We start from the raw sequence: 9,023 nt of genomic DNA, 5'->3' as shown, positions 1-9,023 counted from the left end.
GCCTTTCTAATTTCATCATTCTCTTATCCTGGGCCTCTTGGGTTTTCAGGATGGTCGCGATGGCAGCCTTAGCATCGGCGAAGTCTGAAGGGCTGTTCTTCTTGACGTCACCATTTGCTGCTTGTCTCGTCAAGCGGTTCAACCCTCCTAGATGAGTAATATGAATATCATCACGCTTATCGAAGGGGTTTCCCTCGCCTTCGGAGCTAGAATTATCAGTTAGTCCTTCCCAATATTGGTCTTCGGGTTGTCCCTCGCCTGGGATCAGAGCCTCGCCTGGCTCCATATCGTCGAGTCCTTCTATTTGGGCTCCACCATTTTCTTTTTGGCTCGCACGAGTAGATCATCGTGTCACCATTACCTTCCCTGCAGCATATGCAATAATACTTTATTTGTCTTTTCTTTCAGAAAAGTGGGACCCTGAATTTGTAGGTCACATGCAATTACTAAGTCATAATTCAGAATGGACAATTTAGTACAGGAAGACATTTCAATAGATTTTGGAGACATGTGAAAATGTCAAAACATCCTTGTTTGCATGAGGTGATGATGGAGAAAATGTGTTTTTCCAGTCCTCTTTTTTCGAGGAAATATCTCCTTCAACACGCCATACCCCTATAGGGAAAGAATCTAATTATGACGATTGAGTACGTTTTCCCATTCTAGGAAATATATCTCATCATCTTTTAACTTATGATTTCAAACAAACTTTGAGTTTGATGACTGATTATATACTCATTAATTCCTCCCCTTGACTTAAATTTAAAATTTTACGAAGGAGATTCCAAGATTACGGTGAGTTTGATGATGAACATCATGAAAAGTTCGTCTTTTTCAACTCTCATAAGGTGATTGCTTCCTTATGTAGCCTACTGAATAACATCTCTTCCCAGCTCTTTCATGGAGGAGATCGTTTGAGCACCGAAGCGTTTAAAACTTCATATTTACTCCGATCTACAACTCTCCTGAGCTACTTGAGGAAGACTTTAAAAATCTTGAAAATAACAAGAAATATTAAATAAAATTAATGAAAAATGTAGATCTGTTGATCTTGAGTTTCTCCTAGACTTCTTAGATCGTGAAGATCATTTTTGAGTCCGAGCTCTACTCATTCATCTCAACAGAAATCTACTTTGTAGTGTGAAAACACTTCTCTTATAGAGATTATGAAAACAATAGAGAGTTGTTGTTAGGGAGGTAGATTAGATCTTCATACCTCCATGTTTCTAGCGCCAAAATGTAGCTGCATATTTTCTGACTACTACACCCAAGTAAGATTAAAGACTAAAAACTATTTAAACATACAAGATTCAACATGAACAAGATGTAAATAGCATGAAATATAAAGATTGACACAAGCATATAACGTGGTTCGACCATGAAGACCTACGTCCACGGATAAGAAGATGTTTTCTTATTGATTATAAGGTCTTACTCTTGAAAGTGTTACAGATCTCTTATATATTTCTCACTTTCTCTCTATCTAAATCTCTCTAAGGAATTCTCTGAAGAAAGACCATCTAGGATTACATAAGTTGTCCATCTCCTGGTACATGGACTGGTATTTATAGACAAAATAAACTCGTGGTCGCTTGATCGTCTGAGTTGGGTGAGCTATCATCCACCGACCTGCCTCCCTCGGACTCGTTCTATACCGTCCCTTGCGATGGCATACTTAATTCTCCTTCCGAGTTGTCTCGCTCTCCCTTGGATCGTGCTTCCCTTCTGTAGAGAACCTCGTGTTCCATCGCCTCTGGGTCGTAGTATAGATCGTCTGAGTCTTCTGTCACGATGCCCAACTACCCAAGTCCTGTTCTTATCCTTCATTAAATGCGGTCTTGATTTTTAGACTTGACCGTCTGAGCAGATTAGACCTTTATGCACACGCGTCATTCATGTGGAGTTTGTGCAGTTTCCTCGACTGAGACAAATCCTTCTCTTAACGAATGATTCGGTGCTCCAATCTCATCATCTTATCATATAATCATCCCTTGGGATGTTGACACATGGCCATCGGGTATTTTACCCACACAAGAGATTTCCTTCTTAAAACCATAATTGAGAAGAAAAGTACTAAATCTGTGAAACCAAGCTCTAAGAGCTTGTTTCAAACCATAGAGACTCTTCTTAAGATGACAAACATAATTAGGTGGAAAATCAGGATTAATAAAACCTTGAGGCTGTGACATGTAGACATCTTCATCTAAGTATCCATGAAGAAAGGCATTACTTACATCCAACTACCTTATTGACCAATTATATGTAATAGCAATACACAGAACTACTCTTACTGTAGTTGATTTCACAAGTGGACTAAAAGTCTCATTGTAATCAATGTCATCCTGCTGAGGTTCAGGAGCCACATAATCCCAAGTTTCATTGTTTCTTAGAGCTACATACTCATCTTTCATTGAGACCTGCCAGTCAGGAATACTCATTGCTTTCTTAAAAGTTTTTTGCTCAGAAACTGTAGTTAACAAAGAAAGAAAAGTAGATGGAATAGGATATTTAACAGAGACATGTGCAACATGATCTGGAAACAATTTAGGTTTAGATATTCCTTTTTGAGCTCTAGTGACCATAGTAGTAGATGAAGGAAAAATATCAGAACTAGATGAAGCTTGAATTGGTAAAGAAGGATTAGAAACAAGATTTTATGTGGGAGAAGAAATTGGAATTGGGTGTAAAGCATGAGAGGAAGTAGAAGGTGCAGAACTAGCAAAATAAAACTGGGACTCATCAAAAATTACATTTCTAGAAATGTAAGTTTTTCTAGTTAAAGGATTATAACACTTGTAACCCTTATGCAAAGAACTATAACCAAGAAAAGCACATTTTATAGACTGTGGAGAAAGTTTATCTGTTCTAAGATGAACTAAATGAGGATAACAAACAACACCAAAAATCTTTAGAAAAGAATAATCAGGAGGAGACCCAAACAAAACCTCAAAGGGAGATTTGTAATGAAGAATTTTTGTGGGAGTTCTGTTAATTAGATATGTGGCAGTTAAAAAAGCATCATACCACATTTCTTTTGGACAAAAAGCATTAAACAGAAGAGTATTACCCATTTCAGTAATGTGTCTATGCTTTCGTTCAGCTAGACCATTATGCTCATGGGTTTTAGGACAAGAAATCCTAACAATAATACTATTTTGTTTAAGAATAGTTTTGAATGGACCTTTAACTAACTCTGCATCACCATCCATTTGAAAAGAAACAATTTTTGTAGAAAACTGATTTTTAGTATGAGTTTTGAAATGAATAAAACATTTGGAAGCATCTGACTTGAGTTCCATTGGATAAATCCAATTGAATCTACTAAAGTCATCTATGAATACAATGTAGTATCTATAACCATTTAAAGAAGGAATTGTAGGGCCCCAAACATCACAATGTATCAAAGACAGAGGTTTATTTTCATGATAACTGGACAATTGAAAAGGAAAATTTTTTCTTTTAGAAAGCTAACATGGATCACACAAAGCAGTGGAATGAGGAGTAGTTAAAACAATATGTTTTGAGGAGTGTAATTTTTGAACAATATTATTTTATGGATGACCTAACCTACTATGCCAAACATTTGAAGAAGCAGAAATAGCAGCAGATAAAGCAAGACTAGAATTATATGGAAAAATAAAATGATGAATAGGATAAAGATTATGAACTACAGTTCCTTGAGCAAGAAAATCATGTGTACAAAGATCTCTTATTTCATATGTAGTTGGAGTGAGTTTAAAGTAGCAGTGATTATCCCCTGTAAATCTAGCTATAGAAAGTAAATTATGCTTCATCTAAGGAACCAATAAGACAGTATTCAACCTAAAGCTAGTTTTAGGTGTTTTAATACTAGAGATTCCAGTAGAAGTAATAGCAAGAGACTTACCATTTCCCACTTGTACATGGTCCTTGCCCTTGTAGCCATAATTATGTTGAAGTAAGCTCTCATCACCAGTCATATGTGCAGTTGCACCCGAATCAACAAGCCATTGTGGAGCAGTTGAAGTAGAAGCACCAGAACTGTTGAAAGCACCAGACTAACCCATGTCTTCATTCACAGATGTAAAAGCAGATTGTTGTGCAAAATTAGCTGAACCATTTCTTGAAGTTGAACCAGAATTATATGGTGGAGGATAATATCTGAAATGACACCTACTAGCAAAATGTCCTTTCTTCCTACAAATTTGACACTCAACTTGAGAATAATCTCTCCTTCCATTACCAGTAGCAGAGCCACCTTCATAAGAGGTATTAGACCTAAAATTACCATTGCTTAAGTTCTTGTTATTAAAATTTCCATTTTCTGAGTTCTTGTTGCCATAACTGCATTACCTGAACTTTTGTTTTTATTTCCATTACCAATTCCCATTTTTGTTATTAAAACTTCCATTCCCATTACAAGAATTCATATTTCTTGAATAGAAACCACTAGGATTCTGAGCATCAAACGAGATATTAGTATCATTAGTTTGATCAATAAGCCATCGCTCATGATTGAGTAATCTGGGTTTTAACTCTGCAAAGGTAAAAGGGACTTCTCTATTTTGTGCAGAAATCACAAAATTGTCATATTCTCTCCCTAGACCATTCAATTCATGCATCACTAAATCTGATTTACTAACTCGTTCACCAATATCTTCCAATGAATCAACTATAGTCTTTAAATTTTGCTGATAAAGCAATACAGTAAGATTTCCTTTCTTCAAGCTATACAATTGGTTTCTTAGCATACTTTTCCTTGCTAAGAACTGATTTCTAAAGCTAACTTCAAGAAAAGACCAAATTTCTTTTGCAGTTGATAAAACCAATACATCTCCAGAAACCGATGGAGGTAAGGTTGCTTTCAAACAGCTCATAACAAAAGAATCAACTTTCTTCCAATATAACCATCTTGGATTTAAAACAGAAATTCCATCAGTAGTGTTATACTTAGAGGGTTCTCTTTCAGTACCAGTAACATAGCCATATAAATCAGTGGAAACTAAAATTGACTCAAATCAGTACCATAGAAGAAAATTTGTGGAATCTAATTTTAATGAAACAAAGTTTGATATATTTGAGAATGGTAAAGTGAAATTTAGAGGATTACCATCTTGAGACGTACCATCGGAAGCTATATTTCTTCTTCTTTGATAAACAATTACGGGCATTAACAATCTAGATCTGAAATTGATGTCGACCAAGAAACTAGAATTGAATCTTGAAATAAAATTCTGACCTAGAAGGAATCAGATTTGAATCTGAATTTGTGAAGAATCCAAAAGATTATTGTAAAAAGGTACGAAGAATTCTTTAATCTGCCTGAAAAGGTTGTGTAAGAAAGATTATTTGCAAAAACAATTTGTGAAAAATTTATGATAGGATCGTTCCCGATGATACCATGAGAAACCAATGACCTGAATATTATTGAAAAAGATAATTCTTACAGAAACTAGCATTGGCTATTAATACAGCCAATAACTGGGCCTGTAATGTTATTACAGGCACACACGTAGCCCACACACTTACACTCATAAAAATAGGTCAAGTCAACTAAGGTTGACTTGACAGACACACATTATCTAGTAGTGTTGTGTGCCACGCAAGAACAAAAATAAATAAATCAAGATATCGATTTCAGAAGACTAGTCTGTTATAGATCTATGTCTACATACCCTTTGTTGACAGTGGTACATTGGCACGTATTCAGTCTGCTTAATTTGATTTTTTTTTTCTTTCTTTCAGAACTTCATGTTCTTTTGAAAGATAATCGATACATTCGTATTTTGGAGCGATATTTGAAAATGATATACAGTTTTGATTCAAACTCAAAAATCTAATTCCGAACGTTGAATAAGGGAACAAAAGTTAATTAGCTTTAACAAAAAGAACTTGAGAAAAGAAGGGCACCTTTTGTGTAGCAATATATCTGTTAGAACCATATGTATATTCAAATGTAACCGAGTAAACACACAAAAGATGGGCGCTTTTTTCTTTCCTCTTTTCGGTCTTTTAGACAGTAATTAGTGGAGGTTTGGGGCGTCTAATAAGTCTAATCATGTTGTTTCCCTGGAACACTCTTCAAAAGTCGCTAATTAGTCTCAAGTCAAGGTCATTTTTTATTAATTAAACCATCCTTTCAGGGCTGTTGCATGTTCTTGGCATCTCCATCACGCGCATTTTATACGGTTTAGGCTTTAAGGTTTAGACACCATTAAAGTTTCTTCGGGTATGTTACCTTTACGGCAATGCTATTTGACGAGCTTTCATGCTCTCCACCTTCCTCCCTGATGAGCTGTCTGCGGACTGGATGAAAAAAAAAAATCAGAATTAGGAAGACACATAATTTTTAAAATTTGACCAAATCTAGGCGGGAATGTGAAATTTTGAATTTCTAAAGTTTGGGCTCGATTGAAATAATTCATCAGCTCAAATATGTACAAGACAACTACTGTATTTTTCTCCTTCATCTCTGTGAACATATTATATGATATCTTCAAATCTCCCTTCTCTCTGTAGTTTTTTTTTTCCATTCTCAATTGTTGTAAAGGAGAAGGTTAGTATTTATTTGTAATGCTAACTAGGTGTTTGCCTTATTGTCTAAATGAGAATGGAAAATTGTCAATTAACAGAGACTGTTGTTGATAGTTTATGCGAAGTGTGATTGTAATTTCGACCTTTCAATGAGACTATAGTCAAAATGGTATCTCCATATACATTCAAGCTTACGAAAGAGAAGATGAGCAGCAACTTTTTAGCTCTCTTCTTACTGGATTAAGAACCAACTGATAAGTTGGCGACATTCTTATGAATTTGAAATAACACATTCCTTTATGAACAAGCAAATCCAACTGAATTTTATGTCTAAAATTCACCCTGGTGATACTGAATTTCAAACTGATCACAGAAAAATGGGGATTAATCAAGGGTTATTTTTTTTTGGTACTCAGGTTTGATCCAAGTTTTGAGTTTGGTCTAACATTTGTCCAGCTTGGTGTTTGGTACCTGGAAAAGACGTTGACTTGCGTTGACTCATTTTAATTTTAACTTCCGTTTAATAATTATTAAAAATCTGAAATAAAATTTAATTATTAGTATAAGATACTGTTATACCCTTTCACTTTACCAAACAGTCTCTAAAAACCTAATATATTTTCTACTTCATCTTCTTACGCCTCCCCGTGAACCATCTTCATATCCTGGTGCTGAAATCGAGAGATGATGAGCGACGAAACTGCAGAAGGGTGTGATGAAATTAGTTAGAGAAATAGAAGATTCAGATGAAGTCTGTAGAGGGGTCGATCTGTGCAGAACAAGAAATCAATGTCGATGAGGTTGCTGAGATGAAGCTGCTACTGATGATATTAATTCGATGAGGTTTTGATGATGAAATTGGTTAGGGTTTTGTTGCAAACAAGAAATCAATGTCGAAACTGAAGCTGTTGTTAATCGATGTTGTCAATTTGTTATGGGATTTTAGCTCTGGAACGTTGAGGAGAAGAATTAGGGTTCGAAACTACAAGAGCTTCGTTCTGTTAGCAGTAGAATGACAGAGAAGAATGAGAATTGAAGATTGGTTTTCCTTATATTTGAGTTCTAAGCGAAATTGAAGTGTTCGTAGGGGTTTTATTTGAATCAGTTTTGAAAAGAAACTGTTGATGTTCATGGCCCGAGTCGCTGACGCAGGTTGATTGATATCTGGTCTTGATCGAGATGCAATTGGCATTTGTTGATATCAATTTTGGGATTTTTAGCAATGGACTGAAATTAGGGTTTTCATCAGTAAAAGATGAATTTAGGGGTTGTGTCAATTGATTCTGATTTCACAACAAGGAAGTGGAGATGCTCTTGTGATTTTAGGGTTTTCGATGTATTAATGATCTTATGGTTGAACGATAGTGAAGAATTGATGTTCGTTTGGTCAAACGGGTAAGGTAAATCTGAATTTGGTGGAATTGATTCAACAAATCAATTAGGTGAATCTGAAGTTGGCGAAGGGAAGTTAGTTCTCTTACCGGAGATAGAGAAAATGGTGAAGCGGAGTTATATAATTGTGTAAATATGTGTGAAGTCAAGGGTATATTGGTATATTTGTTTAGTTATTAGAATTTATTTAATGTATTTTATAATTACTAAACAGAAGTCAACATTTAACGTGGTCAACCGGGGTCAACGTCTTTTCCAAGTACCAAACACCAAGCGGGACAAATGTTAGACCAAACTCAAAAGTTGGACAAAACCTAAGTACCAAAAACAAAATAACCCATTAATCAAACCTTTAGATCTTTTAAATGCCGATGCTATCATTTTCATATCAAAAATGACAGTTGTAAGCACAAACAACATTGCCGAGAAGCTGAAAAACATTAAAATGTATTGTATGTACACACATATATATATATACCAAAATATTACGCGATGTATGCAGCAAAGCAATTTTCATAATTACAAAACACGCTCGAGCTGCACCATCTATGTCTCGCTTCTTTGTGTGGATTGCATTCCATCCCAAAAACAGTCTTTTAGATAATAAGGTATCCACCGACGCCTTTTTTCATATAATCCATTGAGCCACTCATTGTCAAACAATTCATACTTCTCTAACATCTTCATCCATTATATTTCAAAGTCTGATGGATATTGTTTATTATAGACAACCTCACACCTGATCGACCAAGGAGATCCATTTGATTCTTTACCCAAGGATTAACATTTCAGTTACAACGAAAATATCTTGCATTTTTCGTATTTTGTTCATGATTATGTTCCAAAACGAGCTTGCTAATTACATAACCAATTAGATAATCTAATCGTAACACTAGCTTAGCTAAGCAACCACATTAAATTGTGGCTTGAGGCTGTAATCTTTTTTCAAAAACATAATCACGCTTACCTGCTCGAGCACAAGTAAATGTGCAACTTCTTATTTCCCCTGGGACATTTTTCTTAAATGTGCTTTTCATTACTGGAAACCCAGCTTGTATTCCAAATGCTTTATAAAACTCCCATGCATCATTTATGCTTTTAAACTTCATACCAACAGC

The sequence above is a fragment of the Papaver somniferum genome, chromosome 4 (genome assembly GCF_003573695.1).
Source record: "Papaver somniferum cultivar HN1 chromosome 4, ASM357369v1, whole genome shotgun sequence".
Taxonomy (NCBI): Eukaryota; Viridiplantae; Streptophyta; class Magnoliopsida; order Ranunculales; family Papaveraceae; genus Papaver; species Papaver somniferum.
The sequence above is the reverse complement of the archived record's forward strand: the minus strand, read 5'-3'. Positions refer to the sequence as shown.